The sequence below is a fragment of the Petromyzon marinus genome, chromosome 52 (genome assembly GCF_048934315.1).
Source record: "Petromyzon marinus isolate PM22_M1 ecotype Great Lakes invasive population chromosome 52, UKy_Petmar_22M1.pri1.0, whole genome shotgun sequence".
NCBI classification, from domain to species: Eukaryota; Metazoa; Chordata; class Hyperoartia; order Petromyzontiformes; family Petromyzontidae; genus Petromyzon; species Petromyzon marinus.
Genome location: NC_133718.1, coordinates 9,186,049 through 9,213,557, shown reverse-complemented (window position 1 = coordinate 9,213,557; position 27,509 = coordinate 9,186,049). Strand labels below are relative to the sequence as shown.

General features: G+C 49.7%; 1 long non-coding RNA gene across 1 annotated transcript; it reads left to right on the top strand.

The window, feature by feature from the left end:
• The first annotated feature begins 3,496 nt into the window (after positions 1–3,496).
• LOC142931321 (uncharacterized) lies at positions 3,497–22,323 on the top strand. Its single transcript, XR_012947325.1, has 2 exons — positions 3,497–9,343; positions 22,065–22,323. It is a non-coding gene; the product is annotated as an uncharacterized LOC142931321 (long non-coding RNA).
• The last annotated feature ends 5,186 nt before the right edge of the window (positions 22,324–27,509 follow it).

The window sequence follows — 27,509 nt, the reverse complement described above, 5'->3', positions numbered from 1 at the left end:
CAGTATCTCTAGACGCAACGCCTCATTGTCTTTACGCGTCTCCGCCTCCCTGAACCTGAGGAATGCGTTGTCGTCTTCCACCGTGCTTCTTCTTTGACACAGCTTCATGTTTTCCTCGCACAGCATGGCGCTGTAACGCTCGGTGTTGGATAGGTTACAGCTCCAACGTCGCCACAGGAATATCTCGATCACAGCCATCATCACTATCGCAACGGCCATGAGCTGCTGTGACACAACGCATGGCAAGGGGTCTATGTTGGGCTGTGTGACCAATGGAGTCGGGGTTGGGTAGTTGGCACTGTCTCCTTTATAACCAACCAATCCGGTAATGTGAATCAAGGTCAACATGACAAACGCCTTGACCCCATACAGCAGCACCATCTTGACCACGCGTGTTGCCAGTGAGGAGCCAGTTGGAGTTGTGAGCATCACGTGCGAGCGTCACGTGTATTTAGCCTGTGACGATTGCGACGTCATCGCCGGATGTGACGCACAGGATGTGACGCTTAGAAATTCGATACCTGCCAGTGACGTTAACTGACACCGCCCCCAACAATTATGTTTGTTACGTCACAGACCGAGGTTGCGCCCTAATTAATTATAAAACATTTTTATCGCGCGGCGTCTCGCGCAGCGCCTATAGCGGTAGCGGGGAGGATAATGGCGGGGGGGGAGACGGGGAAGAGGGGGCGCGGTCCGTAGCGCTGCCGCGGTGTACGCGTTCCTGTCGGCCATCTTACACAGGGAAGAGTTTCCCGCTTTGGCCCAATCCCCGTGTCCCGTTTCTTCGTGGGGATGGGGAGTGGGGAGGTGAAGTGGTGACGTGTTGATGACGCCCATCGCCGGCTTTCCCATTCACTGCGGGGGGCGACGCTTCCCTTGCGTAAGATGGCCGCCGGCGGCGAGTCGCAGGTTTGCGGTGTTCAGGGCGCACATGGGGCGCGCGCTCCCTTCACTCGGAGGCAGCGAGAGAGGCGGCCTTCGATAAGCTCCGATAAACAACACCCAGCTAAAGCAGCGTGTCTCCTTGCTGCTGCTGCTGTTGTGTTCGTTACGTAAGGGAACCGGCCGGCTTGGCTTCACCACCACCCCCGCCGCCAACAACAACCACCACCTTCAGTCGCGCGCTTCTCCTGCGAGGTTTCAAAGCTCCTGGGGGGCCTCTTTGCGGGCTCGCTCGCTCGCTCGCGCCATCGTCCATGGCCGTGTCGCGGGGAGACGTCGTCTACCAGAAGGGGCAGGTGATGGACAAGTCGCGCCCGCTCCTCCTCCTCTCCCATACCCCCTCCTCTTTGTGCTCCACGCGTCCACTGCTGGACGAGGGCCTCTGCACACCCCGTGGGGTTTATTAACTTGACCATACTTCACCTCGCCTGCTCAGTGCGGGTTGGTGAGAGTGGGGGGTAGCGTCAGTAGAGTCGTGGCTGTCGGATGCACTTCTTCTGTATGCTGTGCACCGCGAAGCAGAATGAACACGTTGTTATTGACGTTATGCTATTGACGTTATGTTGTTGACGTTATGTTATTGACGTTATGTTATTGACGTTATGTTGTGTTATTGACGTTATGTTGTTGTGTCATTGACGTTATGTTGTTATGCTATTGACGTTATGTTGTTGTGTTATTGACGTTATGTTGTGTTATTGACGTTATGTTGTGTTATTGACGTTATGTTGTGTTATTGACGTTATGTTGTTGACGTTATGTTATTGACGTTATGTTATTGACGTTATGTTATTGACGTTATGTTGTGTTATTGACGTTATGTTGTGTTATTGACGTTATGTTGTTGACGTTATGTTCGCACGGTACGCGTGTACAGCGCTGTCTGCGCGTGCACTGTTGGGCTTACGTGCATTGTACAGTGACACTACAGTGCGGTGTGAATGAAGTCAACAGTGCACTACTTTGTGGCGAATCAACAGCGGTGGTCATATGCGAGTCGCCGCTCGCCGCCCTCGAAATGAGGATTTTATACCACTGGCTCGGTATATAATTTCCTCTTGCTATCAGTTTCGACGGTGTACTTGCATTCAATTAACTAGCAAATTGCGTGTATGTCAGCACTGTACGGAACTCGAGCCTTCACTCGCCCGCATTCACAGACCCGCTCTGGTACCAGCGTGGTGAAGTATGGTCAATACAAGCGCCGCAATGCGCCGCGCCCTGGTACTGCAGTGGACGGACGTCACTTCTCTCGCACAGCGCTCCGGGTGTCGGGGAACGCCGTGGGTCTCGCCGCGTGCTGAGCGTGCCGCGTGCTGAGCGTGCGGCGTGTGCCGCGTGCTGAGCGTGTGCCGCGTGCTGAGCGTGTGCCGCGTGCTGAGCGTGTGCCGCGTGCTGAGCGTGTGCCGCGTGCTGAGCGTGTGCCGCGTGCTGAGCGTGTGCCGCGTGCTGAGCGTGTGCCGAGTGCTGAGCGTGTGCCGCGTGCTGAGCGTGTGCCACGCGCCGCACGCCGCACGCGGCACACGCTCAGCACGTGCCGCGTGCTGAGCGTGTGCCGCGTGCTGAGCGTGTGGCACGTGCTGAGCGTGCCGCGTGCTGAGCGTGCCGCGTGCGGTCGATGTCGACTCAAAAGGGTCGTGGTGGTGGTGCTGATGGTGGTGGTTGTGTGCCCTGTGTAGAGTGACGATTCTGACATTTGGGACGACACAGCGCTCATCAAGGCGTATGACAAAGCCGTCACGTCCTTCAAGGTGAGTGTCTCCGACTCTGGCTGTGAGCTCAACCGGTCCTGGGCCTCCCCTAGGTTGACTCAGCCACAGATGAGGACCAGGCGCGGTGTGTAAACATCGCCACTGTGGAGACAAAGGCGGCCGGGCGTGGTGCTGGCCACCCACCCCCTCGTGTGCTATGCCGGCCTTCATAGGTGCTCGCTAACAGCACTTGCCCCAACAGTCTGTTAAGGCTATAAGGGGGGGGGGGGTCTTTGTCTTTGTATCGCTTGTCTGTGTGTACTTGTGCACTTCGTATCTCTGTGTGCGTGTACATGGTTATATTTACACCTTGAGACACAACACACCTGTTGCAAGGGATACCCGGGAAAGCCCGACAATATAACACACTTCGTGTGTCACGTGCACCACCAGTGGTTACAAAACTTATTTCTTCACGGCTACATTTTTGTTCTCCTTCCCCCACACCTCCGATTAGCATCATTGGTTACGTACGATGCGAAAGAAATTCAACATGCGCACACCTTCGAGTACTGTGTTATCATTCGATGGTAAGCGCCTTGCTCAAGTTCATTTGACTGTTTTTGTCTAAACGAACTTCCTCACCAGGCGGCGGAGAACGTGCACAGTGATGCATGCGCAGGTTGGAAACATGTCAGCCACAAATATGAATGGGGAAAATGGGCACACAGTGGTTTGACAGCATTGTTGCTAACTCAATAAGGCTGCATTATGCCTAGACTAGTTATAATAAATGGCACTCGACACTGTGCCATAGCAAAGTGACGTAGGATTTTTAAGAGCGTGCTTTTTTGAGTCGATGAGCCATTTTAAATGTCATGTGAATGCGTACATTCATACGAGCGGGAATTGCTTCTAAATCCTCAAAATTATCCCAGAAAGTCACTCAAATTTGGTCGCTTGGTAAACCCCCCAAAATGCCTCTAAATCGAGCAACAAAATTGCTGAGTTGGCAACACTCTACGAGCCGTTCAAAAGTAGTACGTGTATGTACAGAAGCAGATCGAGACACCCGGTCTTACACGTCTTAGAGCAGGGGTGGGTTACCTACGGCCCGTGACTACGTCAGTGTATATGGCCGTGGCCACACGAAACCCAACCAACCTCAACTAACCGACCGTGTTCTTTCAGACAGCGCTCAAAAATGGCACCGCCACTTGCGAGAGCCCCAAGACCTACGGGGAGACAAAGTCCGTGAACAAGCGGGCGAAGACACGGAGACGGCACAAGAGGAGCAGCGTGTCGCCTTCCGACAAGGTAAATATCCTGAAGTAGAAGATTAGTGGTGCTCTGGATGTGGCTGTCACGTTTATTTGCAAATGTGATTTATAGCTTTGACCATTACCTGCGTGATGTTAATAGTTGTCCGATTTGTCGTGTCTGCTGTCCAACCTATATTGGTCTTTCACCAATATTCTTCACAGGCCAACGCTTCTGGTGTTTGGCATTGTAGTGTTGCAGGGTAATCTCAGGGAGAAGGTCCATGAGAATAAAATAATAAATTGATAAAATAAAATAACACAATGCTAATTCCTTCGTCAAGGCTCTTTGTTCCTCTCACACAGCTTAAAAGCCGTGATCTGAACGTGGCTCTCTCACTCCAGCGCTGTCCTACCAGACAGTCTCGCTCCCTTCACCTGATGAAGGCCGCTTGTGTTGTGGCCGAAACGTCGTGAGAATATTATTGTGTTATTTTATTTTATCAATTTATTATTTTATTCTCATTCTACGTGACTTTACCGAAAGAACCAAAGAAGATGAATCATTGCAGTCACGAAAGCTTTAAATCGAAATTTAAGGTCCATGAGGTTTGCTTCTCCTGACAAGCAACTTATTTCATGAGACCTCCTTTGCCAGTATTAAATTATGATAATAGGGTTTTCCCCTTTCTGTTTTATTGCCAGAAAGGGGAAAGCCATATTATCATAATCAACTTCTTCTTTTGCGTAGTGTTGTATATGTGGGTGTGTGAAAATTGATGAAAAATAATTAAAATTAAATGAAAGTCGAAATTTGCATAATTAATCTGAAATTATGCTAATTCGTGTAATTATGCATGTAACTATGCTAATTAGAGAGGTAATCGTATTAATTTATACGAGTGGGTGTGGTTGTGTTAATGATAGCCTTTATGATAATCAGGCCCCGCCTCGTTGACGAGGTGGGGTTATCAATCAGGATAACGCAATCAATCGTGTGCAGTTACGCTAGTGTCAATTCGGCCTCGTTGTCTAACTTCGTATTATTGATCAGCATAATACAATGATTCTCGCTTTAACACTCCCCGAGTGTTCATATTTTAGGTCCCATGTTCATATCGTTCGCTTTAGTTTAATGAGTGTGGATTGGTGTGTTTATAGTTTAGGTTGCCGAGTTCATATCATATTTTAGGTCCCATGTTCATATCGTTCGCTTTAGTTTAATGAGTGTGGATTGGTGTGTTTATAATTTAGGTTCCCGAGTTCATATCTCATCGCAGGATACAGGTTTTATGCAAAAATTTCAGGAAAGAATCACACGACCACTTCTGTATTAATCAATTTATTTTCTAATTAAACCTTAACTATAATATGTATGTGAACTCTCAATCTTGGAACTTCAACACGATATCCACATGGTTTCAAGACAGTATCATCAACGACTTTACAATTTCACTTTGATAACACATGGACCCCGCATAAAGCGATTGCTGTTAGTGAGAGAGAGAGTCAGGACATGCAAATGCTATGCTACACAAAAGCTTATACATTATAATATGAACGATCATTATGCTTGAAATGGTCAGCACATGATCACAGGAGATTGATTAACATGCAACGGTATTCATATAAAAAGACAATCAAACAGTTATTATTTCCAAAGGCATAAATGTAACAACAGATCCACCGGACAGACTATAAGATTACCGAAATGGCTTAGTGTGAGGGTATGCGGCGGAACGTGTTATCTCACGGGAGATTAATTAATTAATTCGTGAATAAGATTGTATGATCAGAAAATCGGTTTAGCACGATTCCTCCCCAGGAGCGTAGCTCTGTGGCGAAGGTGCCAAGGGTTAATTCGTATTGATGGATCGGTTGGTAACTTATGCGATTAGAAGTACAGTCCAAAACAAAATATTAAAGAGGGAAATTATGAATATACTTATAAATGACGGACTGTTATCACACGATCGATGCTTCCACAGCCAGATGGTTCACGGACTTGAGTGTTCGCTTCTGGTTAAGGACCTGTGTATGTTTGAGTGATATGAATTGTTTTGAATAGTCAGTGTTTGGAATTAATTATTTTTTTGTTGCCATACGCTGAAGTTGGCATCGCTTGTAGGAGAAGTAGCCTCGCTCCCTTTAGAGCGGTGAGGTGTGTGGGAGTGCATCATACGTATCGCCGCCCTCCTTCACGCAGCAGCCAGCCTCTGTCCACAGGGGAGAGTTGCTTGATCGCTCTCAGTTCTGCTCAGTGGACACCTCTCTCCACTGCTGGATGAGCTGCGCGATCACGCTCGTGCTGGTTCGCTGACAGCATTTTCTCTCCGCTGTTGAATGAGCTGCATCGGCACGCTCCCTCTCTCTGGGTGGAGAACTCGAACGTGCTCGTTGCTGGTTTGCTGAAAGCAGGTTTTTCTCCACTGCTGGATGACTCAAGTCGCACGTGCTCTTGCTCTGGTTTGCAGAAGCTCTTGCTTGGTGCGTCGGTCGCTCTGCAGCTGGACTCAATGTAGAATAATCTTTCAGCAATACTCTGTCTTTCAGCTCTTGGAAATCACACTAGGTGACGCCTCACTACCCTGCGAGTCTTGCCAACGTCAGTGGGTAGCGACGGGGCCACTTTGGCTTCTGCTCGCCGCCCCCTGCTCTGCAGCTCGCCGGCTGGCGACCTGTTGCTCTCGTTCCCGATTGGACTGCTCCTGAGCTGACCCACTGGTCGAACTCTCTCCCGTGTCGAACCGCCCCGAGTTCCGACCCCCCTGGTCGAACTCCCCGAGTTCCGACCTCCGAGTCAAACTGTCTCCCGAGAGTCGACCCACTGGTCGAACTCTGGTGAGCCGACCCCCTCCGGTCGAACTGTTCCGAGTTGCTCCTCCGAGTCAAACTGTCTCCCGAGAGTCGACCCCCCGGTCGAACCCTGGTGAGCCGACCCCCCCCCCCCCCCCCCCCCCGGTCGAACTGAGGTTTCAATGCTCAGGATCCTCTTTTTATGCCCAAAAATCCCTTCACTTGGATCCTGCCCACAAGGCGGGGTTTCTTTCGATTTTTGCTGTGTCAGGATTTGTCCGTATGTATCTGTGTCCGTACGTGTGTCAGTGTGTGTCCTTGTGCATCACCCACGGTATATTCCGTTGTCATACTCCTACCATAAAACCCACAAGTAAAACAATCAAATGTTATAAATTTTTTCGAAGGCGCCTCTCTGTCTGGGTGCACAACCTGGAGGGAGGGGCGATATTCCCTCCGACTTTCACCGACGCACAAAGAAATGGTTAAACAGTTTTAAGTTAACATTTCATTTCATCAGAGTTCCACAGTTATGATTCTGTATCAATCCAAGGTCTGAGTCGGCTTATCGTTGTGGTGTTTGACTCGTGTTTCCCCAAGCGTATACACACTCCTACCCCTCGCTGCAGGGATACAAAGACGGCCGGGATTTCCCTTTCTCTCCGACCCTGGGTTTAACATCGCCCTTTGCTTACGTTGCAGTTTTGCTGTGCCCTTGCATTTCTTTTCCTCTCTACTCTTACTTTAACCCTGCTTATTATTTGCGTATGGGTGGAGGCTAGAGCATTTATGTTGACTTAGGAAAACCTGATTGTTATAGGTTTCGGGTCAAGTCGTATAGAAATTATTAAAATATGGAAATACATTTCATATTAAATTAATAGACGGGTGATGGTTACATTGACGTAGCTTGTGGCAGGGTTCAATTGAAGTGGGTGTGAAGATCAATAACTTTAGCCTACCCTGTCGTTAAATTCCGACTTTAAGTTACTTTGATAGTAATGCAGAACCAATTAGCTTTTTTGACTTAACTAGATCTAGGCTAATGCAACCTCCCAGTGACCCTGGCTTTGTGTTTACGTCAGCCCCTTGCAATCCGCTGCGCTCTGCTCTCTATCTGCTCCCTCTGACCCTGGGAGGGCTCTGAACGTCAAAATCGTGTTAGTGGGTCAAGGTAAATATGACCTCCACATGCCATGCTGAGGCCTGGTTTGGTGTTTTTATTCATTATTAAAATTAAAAGAAACAATAGAAATATGTATCTATATGTATTGAAAAATTACTTGTTAATATTAAGATGGAAAGGGGGGCATATACAACAGTAGAAACCCCCCATGATTTCGTGAGAGAGTTGCTTCTGCCGAAATCCACTCTCAGTCTGTTTAGGCTCCACCGTGTGAGCCATTTGGAGCTGTAGCCAGATGCGAGCTCAGTGTTAATGTGCCATTTTATTGAGAGACTGCTACTGTGTGGTGTTATCTCGGTGTGGTCTGGGACTGTTTTGTTGTTTTTTGCTGCCTTGCCCAAGCTTGATAATAAATTCCTTTTTTATATTTAGTGACTTGCTAACCATTTTCTTTATTTTTCACTCCTATCATTTCATTTGTATTTTTTGCTGTTGTACCTTGCTGACCTCCCCATTCTGGACCATCTGTGAAAATGAGCTTCATAGCTCATCGAATTCCTCCAGTCTAAATAAAGATTCTCATGTATGTATGTTGAACTGCTTTCGCACCATATTCTTGGTTCTTTCGGTAAAGTCACGTAGAAGGGAAATAATAAAATAATAAAAATAAAACACTAAAATTCTCACGACGTTTTGCACCGTACATAGCCAACCGCGCTAGTCAGAGGTGCGGGGGAAGTACAAGAAACTGAACACAAAAAGCACTTCTAAAGAAATTAGTTTTCAGTCTAGATGTAAAAGTGCGTAGCTCCAGTGGCTTCCTAATATCGGAAAGGAAGAGCGTTCCAGATGGCCGCAGAAGCGCATCTGAAAGTGCACAGTGAAAAATCGAGCCAAAAGTTTGATGGTTAGCCAAACGGTCCCTGTGAGTATTCCCTGCTGCAACGACACTGAGAACAAGGAACACAAATCGTACGTAAGTATACACAGTCCTGCGGATGGCAATTTTCCTCAGCTAAATGCCGATGTCGAGGTCTTCCAGCCACGGGAGCTCTTGAGGAGAGAGTTAATGTAGTTTTGCTTTTCTTCCATTGGTGGAGTGCAGACTACAGCGGTTTACTTTGTGGAGACTTGAGGCAGCCAGGCGTGGTGCTGGCTGCATCGCCGCCTTGTTGCGCCTTGCCGTCCTTCGTAGGTGTGCCAACAGCGCTTGCTCCAGTGGCACGCGTCGGCTAGACGGGGTCAATCGTTGCCCGTCTCTGTGCCAACCTCTCGCGTGCCATTGGAGGCTGGGCGACCTGTGCCAGGCTGCCTGGTCCGAGGATGGCGTGGTCTACGACGCCACGATCAAGTCGGTGGACGCCAGCCCCGGCACGTGAGTCGTGGTCTTCACGGGCTACGGCAAAGAGGATGAGCTGAAGCTCGCCGATCTTCTGCCGCCAGCGGCGGAGTCTGCCGCCGGCGCCGGCGGGGAGAGCGACGCGGCCGCGAGCTTCGACGCCGACGCGGCGTCCCAGGCCGGCAAGGTGAGCCGGGGCGGCGGGGCTGTGATGGATTCGGATGAATGGATTCGTTGAGAGTTGAGCTGCCTTTCCTGCTCAAAACATTCAATGGGGCAAATGTTCATTTGCTCTGAGCCAGTGGTGCAAAAACCCGACCCCCCCCCCCCTCCCCCAAGGCTTAAACTTGTAACTTTTCAAGACCGGTCCTGGGACCACATTGACCATCTTGCACAAACCAAAATGGCAATGTATGGTCAAACAACTCCCCCCCATGACCCAATACGGCATGGTGAGACCTTCATCTGTCAAGAGGGTTTCATGAAGGGCTGTAAATTATAGCATAAATCATTCATTGCAGTGGAAAGGAAGTTTTTGATACATTTGTGAAGAAAAGCAGCCTAACCCCTAAACGTTGGCAGCTACGTGGCTCTCGCCAGGACGTGGACCCAGCCCGATGTTTTATTTGGCCGTGTTACCGAGGGTGGAGGTGAGGAGGTGCCCTTCTGTTGGAGCGTAACAATACGAGTAGGTTGATTGGCAAGACGAAGATTTTTTTCTGCGTGGGGAATTAAAGCTGTGGAGCGTCGTTGAACCAAATGCGTTGCATTTGAAGAGAAGTAAAAACATGAAGAAAACCCGTTTCTTGAAGGCAATTTTGATCGATTTTTAAGTCAGATGAAAAACTCGTCTGCCACATTATTTAGAATTCTAGAAGATCTTTGTCTTTTATGTGTGCCAATGGAAGTACAGTGGTGGTGCGGTTGAGTGCACTACGCCCCGAACCCGGCGACTTGAGTTCGACCAATAACAGTGGCTAATATTTAATATTTTCCTGTGCCTCCCCTAGGTTGTCTCAGCCTTAAATAGTCACCTGGTGCTGTGTGTAAATATCCACATTTGAGGAAACAAGGGCAGCCAAGCATTGTGCTGGCCAACCATCTCCATCGCATGCCGTGCCGGCATTAATAGATGCTCTCAAACAGCATTTGCCCCAACAGTCTGTTAAAGGCTATGCGGGGGATCTCTGTCATTGTGGAAGTACATGCTGTGCCAACAATGCAGTGCGTCGTTTCAAGGCCCATATGTAATGTTATGTAAATACAGATATTACCTCTTTAGAACGAACCACTAGCGAACCTGGAATGAAAACTTAAACTGGACCTTGAGGAAACACGTGACAGCGTCAATGTGTCGCTGTGTATATCTAATGGTTTATTTGAACAGGCATCCTAAACAAATACTAAATTAAAACATAACGTACAGGCAGGTACATGTGTACATTATTCATAGAATACAAAAGAAAAACCCATCAATGATTGGATGTTTGGCAGCGAGCACGATCGTTATATATGTAGGGTGGCTAAGGTAACCCGGACGCTGTGTGGAAGTATGCGAATCGACACGAGAATTAACGCCACTGCAGCTATGCTCGTAATAAATGGGGTGTCGTTATGAGCACGGTCCGTTATACGAGGTCAAGCCGTAGTCATTTAAGGAATGCAGAATCGCGCGAAAGTGTCTCTCCGATGTGCGTTCCCGTGTGTGCGCCGACGCCGCAGGAGAGTGCCCCCTCCGCCGACGACTACGACATGCCAGGCAGATCCAAGGGTGGGCACGGAGCATGGAAGAAGTGTCACAAGCAGAAGCAGAGCGTCCCACCGTGGGCCTACCCGTCGCCACCCTTGTCCCATCCTCCCGCCTTCCCTGGCTTTCCACCTTACGTGAGCACATTCGCCTGGTGGGACACTTGAGCGTTGCCGTGTGTGTCATACGAATGAGCGAGTGTTGTTAGGCGAGGAATTAAAAGCGATTGTTACATGCCGACTAGAGCGGTTAATCGATCGGCAGGTCGCACATCTTGGGGGAAAGCGTGTGAAAGAGTAGGCCAAATACCCCCTAAAGCGGCTCTCAGTGTTACCACGTGATACATTACTCACAATACCCCCACAGTGTTACCACGTGATACATTACTCACAATACCACCACAGTGTTACCACGTGACTAGACTCAAGGTAACGAAAACAAATCGGATTAATTTATTTTCACGTAACTTTATTTTGAGTTGTATTCCCCATACAGTATATTTTTTACAGTGTTACAGGCAAATGTACAATTATTGTTATTTTTATGCCTAACAATGCTTCCCTTTTTTGTTTAACCATAACACATTTTATAACACTTACAGGTATGTGCATTTAAATACAGTAAATTATCTCGTCCCGACTTACGAACGATTCTACTTATGAAGGGTCTTCAGGAATAGAACCCATTAGTAAGTCAGCCACTTGTGTGTGTGTCCATGTGTGTGTCCATGTGTGTGTGAGCGATAGTGTAGCTGTTAGCGCGCTGCGCTATGATCCTGGCGACCCGGGTTCAATTCCCGCTCGCGGCCAACAGTGACGATTATCTGAGCCGGTCCCGGGCCTCCCCTAGGTCGACTCACCCTCAAATGAGTACCTGGTGCGGTGTAAACATCGCTACTGGGGAGACAAAGGCAGTCGGGCGTGGTGCTGGCCACCCACCCACTCGTGTACCGTTCCGGCCTTATTAGGTGCTCGCTAACAGCACTTGACCCTACAGTCTTTGTGTGAGGAGCGGTCGTGTAGGTTATACGTCCTTGCTAACAGCCCTTGTCCAAACAGTCTGTGAAGGCTATGCGGGGGTTCTTTGTCTTTTGCCTTTGTGTGTGATGTTTTAATTCGGGCTTTTTAACTTTTAAAATGAAAGAGTTGAATGAAAGAGGTTTCTGAGCCATAAAAATGAAAGTTTATTCGTCTTGGCAATGGCATTAGTGGCGGCGGTGTTGGCGTCGTGGTGATGGCGTTGTTGGTGTTGGCGTTCGCGGCGTTGGGAGTGTCCGTGACATTGGTGGAGGTGCTGACGTTGACGGCTGCGGCGCGAATCAGCTTCTCGTTCTCGTGACGCAGCCGTTGATTCTCTTTCTCTACGAGCCGGCTCTCCTCATGCAGCATCTGTGGATGCAGCACCATCGCCCTCTCCTGAAGCAGCATCTCTCGACGCAACTCCTCATTGTCCTTAGGCGTCGCCGCCTCCCTCACCCTCAGGGTGGCGTTGTCGTCTTCCACCGTGCTTGTTCTTTGACGTAGCTTCACGTTGTCCTCGCACAGCATGGCGCTGTAACGCTCGGCGTCGGATAGGTTACAGCTCCAACGACGCCACAGGAATATCTGGATCACAGCCATCATCACTATCGCAATGCCCATCAGCCGTGACACAACGCATGGCAGCGGGTCTATGTAGGGCTTTGTGCACAATGGAGTCGGGGTCGGGTAGTTGGCACTGTCTCCTTTATAATCGACCAATCCGGTAATGTGAATCAAGGTCAATATGACGAACGCCTTGACTCCATGCAGGAGCAACATCTTGCCACAGAAGCCAAGTTCGAGTGTGAGCATCGCGTGTGAGCGTCACGTGTATTTATCCTGTGACGAATGTGACGTCATCGCCGGATGTGACGCGGTTAGAATCCGACACCGGCCGGGCACGTCAGCTGACCCCCCCAACCCCCCAAAAACATGGGGTCTGTGATGTCACAGACCGAGGTGCGCCCTATTTATTTATTTTAACTCGCGCGGTTTTTCGTGCAGCGCCCCTAGCGGTAGCGGGGAGGATAACGGTGGGGGGTGGGGGGACGGTAGGGTGGTCGGGAGCGCTGCCGCGGTGTACGCGTTGCTGTCGGCCATCTTACACAGGGAAAAGTTTCGCTTTTGCCAATCCCTGTGTCCCCTCACGGCGTGGGGTGGACGGAGAGGTGAAGGGGGGGCGCGCGTGTTGATGACGTCATCGCCGGCGACGCTTCCCTCACGTAAGATGGCCGCTGGTGACAATCGTTTGCGATTTTGAAGTTGCAGGTCAGTTTTTTCTCGTCGCATTCCAGCGCCTTTCTCTTCTCTCTGAGGCAGCAAGACACGCGGGCTTCCACTGCCAATAGCCACCAGTGACAACCAACTCACGTGTCTCCTTGTTGTTGCAGTATTAATTACGTAAGGGATCGACAGCCTTGGCTTCTTCACCACCATCAACCGAGAGTGGTCTCTGGGAGTCGAGTTTCTTCTGGTAGAGGGCACAGCTCCAGATTAGTTCGAGTGTAAAATAAAAGTTGCCTACAACGAGCTGGCTAAGTGCGTGAGGGAGGATGCACGGACTGGAGAAAACAACTGGGAATATGCATAACTTGTGCGGGTTTCACGACGCATTGATATATACGCGACCCAAAACAAAATCTTTATTTTTATTTAAAGCTTTCGTGACTGCAGTGATTCATATTCTTGGTTCTTTTGATAAAGTCACGTTGAAGGGAAACAATAAAACAATAAAATATATATAAAACAATAAAATTCTCACGACGTTTCGACTGCAACACAAGCAGTCATCATCAGGTGTGAAAACCAACGGCAAAAAAACATTTTTTCAAATGTTTCTTGCCGTTTGTGTTGCAGTCGAAACGTCGTGAGAATTTTATTTTACATATATTTTATTATTGTTTCCCTTCAACGTGACTTTATCGTAAGAGCTAAGAATATGAATTACTGCAGTCACCAAAGCTTTAAATCAAAATTATTTTAATTAACAATTAATTTCTCCTACACAACCAAGCCAGCATCAGGACTCAAGGTAACGAAAACAAAACGAATTTCTTTTTATGTTACTTTATTTTAAGTTGTATTTACCATACAGTACATTTTTTAGAGTGTTACATGCAAATATACAATAATTCTTATTTATAAGCTTAACAGTGCTTCCCTTTTTTTGTTTAACCATAACACATTTTATGACACCGACGGATATGTGCATTTAAATACAGTACATTATTACTTCCCGACTGACCAACCATGCGGCTTACGAAGGGTCCTCAGGAACAGAACCCATTAGTAAGTCAGGCACGTGCGTGTGTGTGCGTCTATGTGTGTGTGAGGAGTGGTCGTGTACGTCATACGTCCTTGCTAACAGCCATTATCCAAACAGTCTGTTAAGGCTATACGGGGGTCCTTTGTCTTTATGTGGGTGATGTTTTTATTCGGGCTCTTAAACGTGTCAAATTGAAGCGTTTACGAAATAAGTTTCTGAGACATCGAAATTTAAGCTTCTTGGTCTTGTTGGTGACGTTGGCGGTGGGGGTGTCAGTGGCGGCGATGGAGGCGGTAGCGTCATCAGCGTCGGCGTTCGAGGCGGTGGGAGCGTCTGCGGCATTGGTGGACGATGTGGTGTTGGCCGTGGCAGCAAAGGAGGTCTCCTCGTTAGTCGTGATAGCGGCGGTGGTGGCGTCATCGGCGTCGGCGTTCGCGGCGGTGGGAGCGTCCGCGGCATTGGCGGTGACGTTGGCCGTGGCGGCGTGGGCGGCTGCGGCACGAATCAGCTTCTCGTTCTCGTGACGCAGCCGTTGATTCTCCTTCTTTACGAGCCAGTTCTTTTCACGCAGCATCTGTGGATTCAGCACCATTGCGTTCTCCCGAAGCAGTATCTCTAGACGCAACGCCTCATTGTCTTTACGCGTCTCCGCCTCCCTGAACCTGAGGAATGCGTTGTCGTCTTCCACCGTGCTTCTTCTTTGACACAGCTTCATGTTTTCCTCGCACAGCATGGCGCTGTAACGCTCGGTGTTGGATAGGTTACAGCTCCAACGTCGCCACAGGAATATCTCGATCACAGCCATCATCACTATCGCAACGGCCATGAGCTGCTGTGACACAACGCATGGCAAGGGGTCTATGTTGGGCTGTGTGACCAATGGAGTCGGGGTCGGGTAGTTGGCACTGTCTCCTTTATAACCAACCAATCCGGTAATGTGAATCAAGGTCAACATGACAAACGCCTTGACCCCATACAGCAGCACCATCTTGACCACGCGTGTTGCCAGTGAGGAGCCAGTTGGAGTTGTGAGCGTCACTTGCGAGCGTCACGTGTATTTAGCCTGTGACGATTGCGACGTCATCGCCGGATGTGACGCGCAGGATGTGACGCTTAGAAATTCGATACCTGCCAGTGACGTCAACTGACACCGCCCCCAACAATTATGTTTGTTACGTCACAGACCGAGGTTGCGCCCTAATTAATTATAAAACATTTTTATCACGCGGCGTCTCGCGCAGCGCCTATAGCGGTAGCGGGCGAGGATAATGGCGGGGGGGGGGGAGACGGGGAGGAGGGGGCGGGGTCCGTAGCGCTGCCGCGGTGTACGCGTTCCTGTCGGCCATCTTACACAGGGAAGAGTTTCCCGCTTTGGCCCAATCCCCGTGTCCCGTTTCTTCGTGGGGGTGGGGAGTGGGGAGGTGAAGTGGTGACGTGTTGATGACGCCCATCGCCGGCTTTGCCATTCACAGCAGCGGGCGACGCTTCCCTTGCGTAAGATGGCCGCCGGCGGCGAGTCGCAGGTTTGCGGTGGCGGCGTTCAGGGCGCACTTGGGGCGCGCGCTCCCTTCACTCGGAGGCAGCGAGAGAGGCGGCCTTCGATAAGCTCCGATAAACAACACCCAGCTAAAGCAGCGTGTCTCCTTGCTGCTGCTGTGTTCGTTACGTAAGGGAACCGGCCGGCTTGGCTTCACCACCACCACCGCCAACAACAACAACCACCACCACCACCTTCAGTCGCGCGCTTCTCCTGCGAGGTTTCAAAGCTCCTGGGGGGCCTCTTTGCGGGCTCGCTCGCTCGCTCGCGCCATCGTCCATGGCCGTGTCGCGGGGAGACGTCGTCTACCAGAAGGGGCAGGTGATGGACTAGTCGCGCCCGCTCCTCCTCCTCTCCCATACCCCCTCCTCTTTGTGCTCCACGCGTCCACTGCTGGACGAGGGCCTCTGCACACCCCGTGGGGTTTATTAACTTGACCATACTTCACCTCGCCTGCTCAGTGCGGGTTGGTGAGAGTGGGGGGTAGCGTTAGTAGAGTCGTGGCTGTCGGATGCACTTCTTCTGTATGCTGTGCACCGCGAAGCAGAATGAACACGTTATTGACGTTATGCTATTGACGTTATGTTGTTGACATGTTATTGACGTTATGTTGTGTTATTGACGTTATGTTGTTGTGTTATTGACGTTATGTTGTTGACGTTATGTTGTTGACATGCTATTGACGTTATGTTGTTGTGTTATTGACGATGTTGTTGTGTTATTGACGTTATGTTGTTGACGTTATGTTATTGACGTTATGTTGTGTTATTGACGTTATGTTGTTGACGTTATGTAGTTGTGTTATTGACGTTATGTTGTTGACGTTATGTAGTTGTGTTATTGACGTTATGTTGTTGACGTTATGTTCGCACGGCACGCGTGTACAGCGCTGTCTGCGCGTGCACGGTTGGGCTTACGTGCATTGTACAGTGACACTACAGTGCGGTGTGAATGAAGTCAACAGTGCACTACTTTGTGGCGAATCAACAGCGGTGGTCATATGCGAGTCGCCGCTCGCCGCCCTCGAAATGAGGAATTTCTACCACTGGCTCGGTATATAATTTCCTCTTGCTATCAGTTTCGACGGTGTACTTGCATTCAATTAACCTGCAAATTGCGTGTGTGTCAGCACTGTACGGAACTCGAGCCTTCACTCGCCCGCATTCACAGACCCGCTCTGGTACCAGCGTGGTGAAGTATGGTCAAAACAAGCGCCGCAATGCGCCGCGCCCTGGTACTGCAGTGGACGGACGTCACTTCTCTCGCACAGCGCTCCGGGTGTCGGGGAACGCCGTGGGTCTCGCCGCGTGCCGAGCGTGCCGCGTGCCGAGCGTGCCGCGTGCCGAGCGTGCCGCGTGCCGAGCGTGCCGCGTGCTGAGCGTGCCGCGCGCCGCACGCCGCACGTGGCACGCTCAGCACGTGCCGCGTGCTGAGCGTGCCGCGTGCTGAGCGTGCCGCGTGCAGAGCGTGCCGCGTGCAGAGCGTGCCGCGTGCTGAGCGTGCCGCGTGCTGAGCGTGCCGCGTGCTGAGCGTGCCGCGTGCTGAGCGTGCCGCGTGCTGAGCGTGCCGCGTGCTGAGCGTGCCGCGTGCTGAGCGTGCCGCGTGCTGAGCGTGCCGCGTGCGGTCGATGTCGACTCAAAAGGGTCGTGGTGGTGATGGTGGTGGTGGTTGTGTGCCCTGTGTAGAGTGACGATTCTGACATTTGGGACGACACAGCACTCATCAAGGCGTATGACAAAGCCGTCACGTCCTTCAAGGTGAGTGTCTCCGACTCTGGCTGAGCTCAACCGGTCTTGGGCCTCCCCTAGGTTGACTCAGCCACAAATGAGGACCAAGCGCGGTGTGTAAACATCGCCACTGTGGAGACAAAGGCGGCCGGGCGTGGTGCTGACCACCCACCCCCTCGTGTGCTATGCCGGCCTTCATAGGTGCTCGCTAACAGCACTTGCCCCAACAGTCTGTTAAGGCTATAAGGGGGGGGTCTTTGTATCGCTTGTCTGTGTGTACTTGTGCACTTCGTATCTCTGTGTGCGTGTACATGGTTATATTTACACCTTGAGACACAACACACCTGTTGCAAGGGATACCCGGGAAAGCCCGACTATAACACACTTCGTGTGTCACGTGCACCACCAGTGGTTACAAAACTTATTTCTTCACGGCTACATTTTTGTTCTCCTTCCCCCACACCTCCGATTAGCATCATTGGCTACGTACGATGCGAAAGAAATTCAACATGCGCACACCTTCGAGTACTGTGTTATCATTCGATGGTAAGCGCCTTGCTCAAGTTGATTTGACTGTTTTTGTCTAAACGAACTTCCTCACCAGGCGGCGGAGAACGTGCACAGTGATGCATGCGCAGGTTGGAAACATGTCAGCCACAAATATGAATGGGGAAAATGGGCACACAGTGGTTTGACAGCATTGTTGCTAACTCAATAAGGCTGCATTATGCCTAGACTAGTTATAATAAATGGCACTCGACACTGTGCCATAGCAAAGTGACGTAGGATTTATAAGAGCGTGCTTTTTTGAGTCGATGAGCCATTTTAAATGTCATGTGAATGCGTACATTCATACGAGCGGGAATTGCTTCTAAATCCTCAAAATTATCCCAGAAAGTCACTCAAATTTGGTCGCTTGGTAAACCCCCAAAAATGCCTCTAAATCGAGCAACAAAATTGCTGAGTTGGCAACACTCTACGAGCCGTTCAAAAGTAGTACGTGTATGTACAGAAGCAGATCGAGACACCCGGTCTTACACGTCTTAGAGCAGGGGTGGGTTACCTACGGCCCGTGACTACGTCAGTGTATATGGCCGTGGCCACACGAAACCCAACCAACCTCAACTAACCGACCGTGTTCTTTCAGACAGCGCTCAAAAATGGCACCGCCACTTGCGAGAGCCCCAAGACCTACGGGGAGACAAAGTCCGTGAACAAGCGGGCGAAGACACGGAGACGGCACAAGAGGAGCAGCGTGTCGCCCTCCGACAAGGTAAATATCCTGAAGTAGAAGATTAGTGGTGCTCTGGATGTGGCTGTCACGTTTATTTGCAAATGTGATTTATAGCTTTGACCATTACCTGCGTGATGTTAATAGTTGTCCGATTTGTCGTGTCTGCTGTCCAACCTATATTGGTCTTTCACCAATATTCTTCACAGGCCAACGCTTCTGGTGTTTGGCATTGTAGTGTTGCAGGGTAATCTCAGGGAGAAGGTCCATGAGGTTTGCTTCTCCTGACAAGCAACTTATTTCATGAGACCTCCTTTGCCAGTATTAAATTATGATAATAGGGTTTTCCCCTTTCTGTTTTATTGCCAGAAAGGGGAAAGCCATATTATCATAATCAACTTCTTCTTTTGCGTAGTGTTGTATGTGTGGGTGTGTGAAAATTGATGAAAAATAATTAAAATTAAATGAAAGTCGAAATTTGCATAATTAATCCGAAATTATGCTAATTCGTGTAATTACGCGTGTAACTATGCTAATTAGAGAGGTAATCGTATTAATTTATACGAGTGGGTGTGGTTGTGTTAATGATAGCCTTTATGATAATCAGGCCCCGCCTCGTTGACGAGGTGGGGTTATCAATCAGGATAATGCAATCAATCGTGTGCAGTTACGCTAGTGTCAATTCGGCCTCGTTGTCTAACTTCGTATTATTGATCAGCATAATACAATGATTCTCGCTTTAACACTCCCCGAGTGTTCATATTTTAGGTCCCATGTTCATATCGTTCGCTTTAGTTTAATGAGTGTGGATTGGTGTGTTTATAGTTTAGGTTCCCGAGTTCATATCTCATCGCAGGATACAGGTTTTATGCAAAAATTTCAGGAAAGAATCACACGACCACTTCTGTATTAATCAATTTATTTTCTAATTAAACCTTAACTATAATATGTATGTGAACTCTCAATCTTGGAACTTCAACACGATATCCACACGGTTTCAAGACAGTATCATCAACGACTTTACGATTTCACTTTGATAACACATGGACCCCGCATAAAGCGATTGCTGTTAGTGAGAGAGAGAGTCAGGACATGCAAATGCTATGCTACACAAAAGCTTATACATTATAATATGAACGATCATTATGCTTGAAATGGTCAGCACATGATCACAGGCGATTGATTAACATGCAACGGTATTCATATAAAAAGACAATCAAACAGTTATTATTTCCAAAGGCATAAATGTAACAACAGATCCACCGGACAGACTATAAGATTACCGAAATGGCTTAGTGTGAGGGTATGCGGCGGAACGTGTTATCTCACGGGAGATTAATTAATTAATTCGTGAATAAGATTGTATGATCAGAAAATCGGTTTAGCACGATTCCTCCCCAGGAGCGTAGCTCTGTGGCGAAGGTGCCAAGGGTTAATTCGTATTGATGGATCGGTTGGTAACTTATGCGATTAGAAGTACAGTCCAAAACAAAATATTAAAGAGGGAAATTATGAATATACTTATAAATGACGGACTGTTATCACACGATCGATGCTTCCACAGCCAGATGGTTCACGGACTTGAGTGTTCGCTTCTGGTTAAGGACCTGTGTATGTTTGAGTGATATGAATTGTTTTGAATAGTCAGTGTTTGGAATTAATTATTTTTTTGTTGCCATACGCTGAAGTTGGCATCGCTTGTAGGAGAAGTAGCCTCGCTCCCTTTAGAGCGGTGAGGTGTGTGGGAGTGCATCATACGTATCGCCGCCCTCCTCCACGCAGCAGCCAGCCTCTGTCCACGGGGGAGAGTTGCTTGATCGCTCTCAGTTCTGCTCAGTGGACACCTCTCTCCACTGCTGGATGAGCTGCGCGATCACGCTCGTGCTGGTTCGCTGACAGCAGTTTCTCTCCGCTGTTGGATGAGCTGCATCGGCACGCTCCCTCTCTCTGGGTGGAGAACTCGAACGTGCTCGTTGCTGGTTTGCTGAAAGCAGGTTTTTCTCCACTGCTGGATGACTCAAGTCGCACGTGCTCTTGCTCTGGTTTGCAGAAGCTCTTGCTTGGTGTGTCGGTCGCTCTGCAGCTGGACTCAATGTAGAATAATCTTTCAGCAATACTCTGTCTTTCAGCTCTTGGAAATCACACTAGGTGACGCCTCACTACCCTGCGAGTCTTGCCAACGTCAGTGGGTAGCGACGGGGCCACTTTGGCTTCTGCTCGCCGCCCCCTGCTCTGCAGCTCGCCGGCTGGCGACCTGTTGCTCTCGTTCCCGATTGGACTGCTCCTGAGCTGACCCACTGGTCGAACTCTCTCCCGTGTCGAACCGCCCCGAGTTCCGACCCCCCTGGTCGAACTCCCCGAGTTCCGACCTCCGAGTCAAACTGTCTCCCGAGAGTCGACCCACTGGTCGAACTCTGGTGAGCCGACCCCCTCCGGTCGAACTGTTCCGAGTTGCTCCTCCGAGTCGAACTGTCTCCCGAGAGTCGACCCCCCGGTCGAACTCTGGTGAGCCGACCCCCCCCGGTCGAACTCTGGTGAGCCGACCCACTCCTGTCGAACTCTTCCGAGTTGCTCCTCCGAGTCGAACTGTCTCCCGAGAGTCGACCCCCCGGTCGAACCCTGGTGAGCCGACCCCCCGCCCCGGTCGAACTGAGGTTTCAATGCTCAGGATCCTCTTTTTATGCCCAAAAATCCCTTCACTTGGATCCTGCCCACAAGGCGGGGTTTCTTTCGATTTTTGCTGTGTCATGATTTGTCTGTATGTATCTGTGTCCGTGTGTGTCCGTACGTGTGTCAGTGTGTATCCTTGTGCATCACCCACGGTATATTCCGTTGTCATACTCCTACCATAAAACCCACAAGTAAAACAATCAAATGTTATAAATTGTCTCGAAGGCGCCTCTCTGTCTGGGTGCACAACCTGGAGGGAGGGGCGATATTCCCTCCGACTTTCACCGACGCACAAAGAAATGGTTAAACAGTTTTAAGTTAACATTTCATTTCATCAGAGTTCCACAGTTATGATTCTGTATCAATCCAAGGTCTGAGTCAGGTTCTCGTTGTGGTGTTTGACTCGTGTTTCCCCAAGCGTATACACACTCCTACCCCGCGCTGCAGGGATACAAAGACGGCCGGGATTTCCCTTTCTCTCCGACCCTGGGTTTAACATCGCCCTTTGCTTACGTTGCAGTTTTGCTGTGCGCTTGCATTTCTTTTCCTCTCTACTCTTTAACCCTGCTTATTATTTGCGTATGGGTGGAGGCTAGAGCATTTATGAGCACGGTCCGTTATACGAGGTCAAGCCGTAGTCATTTAAGGAATGCAGAATCGCGCGAAAGCGTCTCTCCGATGTGCGTTCCCGTGTGTGCGCCAACGCCGCAGGAGAGTGCCCCCTCCGCCGACGACTACGAGATGCCAGGCAGACCCAAGGGTGGGCACGGAGAACGGAAGAAGGGTCACAAGCAGAAGCAGAGCGTCCCACCGTGGGCCTACCCGTCGCCACCCTTGTCCCATCCTCCCCCCTTCCCTGGCTTTCCACCTTACGTGAGCACATTCGCCTGGTGGGACACTTGAGCGTTGCCGTGTGTGTCATACGAATGAGCGAGTGTTGTTAGGCGAGGAATTAAAAGCGATTGTTACATGCCGACTAGAGCGGTTAATCGATCGGCAGGTCGCACATCTTGGGGGAAAGCGTGTGAAAGAGTAGGCCAAATACCCCCTAAAGCGGCTCTCAGTGTTACCACATGATACATTACTCACAATACCCCCACAGTGTTACCACGTGATACATTACTCACAATACCACCACAGTGTTACCACGTGACTAGACTCAAGGTAACGAAAACAAATCGGATTAATTTATTTTCACGTAACTTTATTTTGAGTTGTATTCCCCATACAGTATATTTTTTATAGTGTTACAGGCAAATGTACAATTATTGTTATTTTTATACCTAACAATGCTTCCCTTTTTTGTTTAACCATAACACATTTTATAACACTTACAGGTATGTGCATTTAAATACAGTAAATTATCTCGTCCCGACTTAAGAACCATTCTACTTATGAAGGGTCTTCAGGAACAGAACCCATTAGTAAGTCAGCCACTTGTGTGTGTGTCCATGTGTGTGTCCATGTGTGTGTCCATGTGTGTGTGAGCGATAGTGTAGCTGTTAGCGCGCTGCGCTATGATCCTGGCGACGCGGGTTCAATTCCCGCTCGCGGCCAACAGTGACGATTATCTGAACCGGTCCCGGGCCTCCCCTAGGTCGACTCAGCCTCAAATGAGTACCTGGTGCGGTGTAAACATCGCCACTGGGGAGACAAAGGCAGTCGGGCGTGGTGCTGGCCACCCACCCACTCGTGTACCGTTCCGGCCTTCATAGGTGCTCGCTAACAGCACTTGCCCCTACAGTCTTTGTGTGAGGAGCGGTCGTGTAGGTTATACGTCCTTGCTAAGAGCCCTTGTCCAAATAGTCTGTGAAGGCTATGCGGGGGTTCTTTGTCTTTTGCCTTTGTGTGTGATGTTTTAATTCGGGCTTTCTAACTTTTAAAATGAAATAGTCGAATGAAAGAGGTTTCTGAGGCATAAAAATGAAAGTTTCTTCGTCTTGGCAATGGCATTAGTGGCGGCGGTGTTGGCGTCGTGGTGATGGCATTGTTGGTGTTGGCGTTCGCGGCGTTGGGAGTGTCCGTGACATTGGTGGATGTGCTGACGTTGACGGCTGCGGCGCGAATTAGCTTCTCGTTCTCGTGACGCAGCCGTTGATTCTCCTTCTCTACGAGCCGGCTCTCCTCATGCAGCATCTGTGGATGCAGCACCATCGCCCTCTCCTGAAGCAGCATCTGTCGACGCAACGCCTCATTGTCCTTACGCGTCGCCGCCTCCCTCACCCTCAGGGTGGCGTTGTCGTCTTCCACCGTGCTTGTTCTTTGACGCAGCTTCACGTTGTCCTCGCACAGCATGGCGCTGTAACGCTCGGCGTCGGATAGGTTACAGCTCCAATGATGCCACAGGAATATCTGGATCACAGCCATCATCACTATCGCAATGCCCATCAGCCGTGACACAACGCATGGCAGCGGGTCTATGTAGGGCTTTGTGCACAATGGAGTCGGGGTCGGGTAGTTGGCACTGTCTCCTTTATAATCGACCAATCCGGTAATGTGAATCAAGGTCAATATGACGAACGCCTTGACTCCATGCAGGAGCAACATCTTGCCACAGAAGCCAAGTTCGAGTGTGAGCATCGCATGTGAGCGTCACGTGTATTTAGCCTGTGACGAATGTGACGTCATCGCCGGATGTGACGCGGTTAGAATCCGACACCGGCCGGGCACGTCAGCTGACCACCCCAACCCCCCAAAATCATGGGGTCTGTGATGTCACAGACCGAGGCGTGCCTTATTTATTTATTTTAACTCGCGCGGTTTTCGTGCAGCGCCCCTAGCGGTAGCGGGGAGGATAACGGTGGGGGGTGGGGGGACAGTAGGGGGGTCGGGAGCGATGCCACGGTGTACGCGTTGCTGTTGGCCATCTTACACAGGGAAAAGTTTCTCGCTTTTGCCAATCCCTGTGTCCCCTCACGGCGTCGGGGGGACGGAGAGGTGAAGGGGGGGGTCGCGTGTTGATAACGTCATCGCCGGCTTTCCCGTTCACAACAACGGGCGACGCTTCCCTTACGTAAGACGGCCGCTGGTGACAGTCGTTTGCGAGTTTGAAGTTGCAGGGCAGTTTTTTTTCTCGTCGCATTCCAGCACCTTTCTCTTCTCTCTGAGGCAGCAAGACACGCGGCCTTCCACTGCCAATATCCACCAATGACAACCAACTCACGTGTCTCGTTGTTGTTGCAGTATTAATTACGTAAGGGATCGACAGCCTTGGCTTCTTCACCACCATCAACCGAGAGTGGTCTCTGGGAGTCGAGTTTCTTCTGGTAGAGGGCACAGCTCCAGAGAAAACAACTGGGAATATGCACAACTTGTGCGGGTTTCACGACGCATTGATATTTACGCGACCCAAAACAAGACCTTTATTTTTATTTAAACTTTCGTAACTGCAGTGATTCATATTCTTGGTTCTTTTGGTAAAGTCACGTTGAAGGGAAACAATAAAACAATAAAATATAAAACAATAAAATTCTCACGACGTTTCGACTGCAACACAAGTAGTCATCATCAGGTGTGAAAACCAACGGCAAGAAATTTTTTTTCAAATGTTGCCGTTTGTGTTGCAGTCGAAACGTGAGAATTTTATTTTATATTTTTTATTACTTTATTGTTTCCCTTCAACGTGACTTTACCGAAAGAGCTAAGAATATGAATTACTGCAGTCACCAAAGCTTTAACTCAAAATTATTTAAATTAACAATTTCTCCTACACAACCAAGCCAGCATCAGGACTCAAGGTAACGAAAACAAAACGAATTTCTTTTTATGTTACTTTATTTAAAGTTGTATTTACCATACAGTACATTTTTTAGAGTGTTACATGCAAATATACAATAATTATTTATAAGCTTAACAGTGCTTCCCTTTTTTTGTTTAACCATAACATTTTATGACACCGACAGTTATGTGCATTTAAATACAGTACATTATTGCTTCCTGACTGACAAACCATTCGACTTACGAAGGGTCCTCAGGAACAGAACCCATTAGTAAGTCAGCCACGTGCGTGTGTGTCCATGTGTGTGTGAGGAGTGGTCGTGTACGTCATACGTCCTTGCTAACAGCCATTATCCAAACAGTCTGTTAAGGCTATACAGAGGTCCTTTGCCTTTATGTGGGTGATGTTTTTATTCGGGCTCTTAGACGTGTCAAATTGAAGCGTTTACGAAAGAAGTTTCTGAGACATCGAAATTGAAGCTTCTTGGTCTTGTTGGTGACGTTGGCGGTGGGGGTGTCAGTGGCGGCGATGGAGGCGGTAGCGTCATCAGCGTCGGCGTTCGAGGCGGTGGGAGCGTCTGAGGCATTGGTGGACGATGTGGTGTTGGCCGTGGCAGCAAAGGAGGTCTCCTCGTTAGTCGTGATAGCGGCGGTGGTGGCGTCATCGGCGTCGGCGTTCGCGGCGGTGGGAGCGTCGGCGGCATTGGCGGAGACGGTGACGTTGGCCGTGGCGGCGTGGGCGGCTGCGGCACGAATCAGCTTCTCGTTCTCGTGACGCAGCCGTTGATTCTCCTTCTTTACGAGCTTCACGCAGCATCTGTGGATTCAGCACCATTGCGTTCTCCCGAAGCAGTATCTCTAGACGCAACGCCTCATTGTCTTTACGCATCTCCGCCTCCCTGAACCTGAGGAATGCGTTGTCGTCTTCCACCGTGCTTCTTCTTTGACGCAGCTTCACGTTTTCCTCGCACAGCATGGCGCTGTAACGCTCGGTGTTGGATAGGTTACAGCTCCAACGTCGCCACAGGAATATCTGGATCACAGCCATCATCACTATCGCAACGGCCATGAGCTGCTGTGACACAACGCATGGCAAGGGGTCTGTGTTGGGCTTTGTGACCAATGGAGTCGGGTAGTTGACACTGCCTCCTTTGTATTTAACCAATCTGGAAAAGTGAATCAAGAGCAAGGCGACAAGCGGTATGACTACATGCAGGAGCAGCATCTTGCCACGAAGTGTTGCCAACGCGAAGCCAGGTCAGGTGTGAGGCTTGCGTGTGAGCGCCACGTGTTTATTAAGCCTGTGACGATTGCGACGTCATCGCCGGATGTGACGCGCTGACCCCGCCCCCAAATTGGATTAGTGACGTCACATACCGTGCCGCGCTCTATTTTGCCTCACGCGGCGTCTCGTATCGCGCAGCGCCCCTGCGGGGAGGATAACGGGGGTGGGGGGGGGGAAACGGGGGGAGGTGAAGGGGGGGGGCGTGTTGAATACGTAATCGCCGGATTTCCCGTTCACCACAACGGGCGACGCTTCCCTCACGTAAGATGGCCGCTGGTGACAATCGTTTGAAGTTGCAGGGCAGTTTTTTTCTCGTCGCATTCCAGCGCCTTTCTCTTCTCTCTGAGGCAGCAAGACACGCGGCCTTCCACTGCCAATAACCACCAATGACAACCAACTCACGTGTCTCCTTGTTGTTGTTGCAGTATTAATTACGTAAGGGACCGACAGCCTTGGCTTCTTCACCACCATCAACCGAGAGTGGTCTCTGGGAGTCGAGTTTCTTCTGGTAGAGGGCACAGCTCCAGATTAATTCGAGTGTAAAATAAAAGTTGCCTACAACGAACTGGCTAAGTGCGTGAGGGAGGATGCACGACTTGAGAAAACGACTGGGAATATGCACAACTTGTGCGGGTTTCACGACGCATTGATATTTACGTGACCCAAAACAAAACTTTTATTATGGATAATATGGGTCGCGAAAGCCTACGTGTTAAACTCATTGAACATAGTTTATTGAATAAAAGTGACCATTGAAACGAGATTTAGAAAGCTCGTTCATCCATTAAATCGCTGCGTCTCCGCGTTTGTGTGTCTGTGTTCGTGCCTCAAGGTGCACATGGCCTGGCACAAGCGTCGTGTTGACGTCACCGCCACTTAGTGGCAAATGGCGGTTGTTCTTGTGTTTGTGCAGCTGCTAGAGGCGGCTCGTGACATGTCCACGAGGTGGGGCTGTCGTGAGTGACGCCTGTAACGGCGGCGTTCTCACGAAGAAAACCTCGTCATGTTATCGGCACCCCCGTGAAAGTACTTCTTGAACTGTCCTATCTCGCAACGGTGGGCATTTATAAACAATACGACACAAAATAACAAAACACTCAAATGCTGTCCCCATTACCCTCTCAAGTCCACACTACTACAACAACAACAACAAC